The following is a 1,279-nucleotide window of genomic DNA, read 5'->3' on the forward strand; positions in this document are numbered from 1 at the left end:
TTCAAAATAATCTACAGTTAAATATTGTTAATCAAACATAAATATTCTTTTAATCCTTTCATCAATAAAACTCAACTTTTACCAAGTTCGGAATAGAAGGATTCAATTTAATTTATGTTTATTCATGATTGTTGATAAAAGGGTGATTTCACTGATAACCTGATAAAGCCCTACTTTTTGGCTTCGCTCACATTCCTTTACTTTACTACTCAGGAAAAAAGCCGGTAGACTGATTACATTCACAAAAAAAGGAAGAATCGGAAACACGGTTGATGTACGAGACCAACAGAAAATTATTTCGGTACCAAGACCAGCCTACTGTAAAAAAATATTAGTGATTTCACCGATCGTTCCTGTAATCTTGTACAGAAATAAAATGTTATTCTACAGATTATGTTCGTTTTACAGAAATACTATAGTCAAATTACAGAACCAGTAAAATTACAGAGTTTGGGGATTTTTAACGAAAAACTGCTGTAAATTTACACACGTCTGTGAAAATCCACACGTACTCTGGTATTATTACATGTATTGGTAAAGTTACAGACACTCTGTACGTAGTCTTTCAGATACTTTTCTTGCTAAACATGTCATGAAACTGCCAAAAAACTTTGTATGGGTTCTGTAAATCAAGCCGTATGTATATTTTGTGTTCATTTTTACACAGAGTTATTAAAACTGATTTCTGTGCATTCAATTTGGCCGTAGAACTTTGGGGTAAAGTTCTCTGGAAAAAGAATGGCCTAAGGTACAACTTGGCTTAATCAGATCTTTAGAATTGTATTTGGTTTAGAATTTGACATTTTGGACCAATGTTAAATTTTTCAATGTTCAAGGTTAGTCAAAATAGACGGTTCCCACTGTGCCCATTTCAAGAAGAATTAAGGAAATCGTCAATGGAAACAGTTCTTAAATGACGGTAAAAACCAGTACAAATGAACCCTCATACAATCAATGGACTTCCTCGAGGTCAGTCATGTGAAACTGTACTGTTAAATAAGAAAAATAAGCGGATTTTTCAAACTGGTTCCGGTCCTGATTTCCTTACTTCTTCTCGAAACGCGCAGAGCGGGAACCGTCTATTGTGGCTTTTATAATTTTTTAAAGGTGGAATATGAAACAAATATACTAATCTGTTTAAGCCAATTTGTAGAGGGGCATATAAATCATGTTTCTCCAAAACATTTGTCTTCGTAACTAAAAATTTAATGTGCAGGGAATTTTTGGAGCCTTTAAAAATAAAAAAGTTCCGACCAGAAACGGATCGTGAAAGCAGATG

The sequence above is a fragment of the Frankliniella occidentalis genome, unplaced genomic scaffold (genome assembly GCF_000697945.3).
Source record: "Frankliniella occidentalis isolate FOCC.00 unplaced genomic scaffold, Focc_3.1 Scaffold96, whole genome shotgun sequence".
NCBI classification, from domain to species: domain Eukaryota; kingdom Metazoa; phylum Arthropoda; class Insecta; order Thysanoptera; family Thripidae; genus Frankliniella; species Frankliniella occidentalis.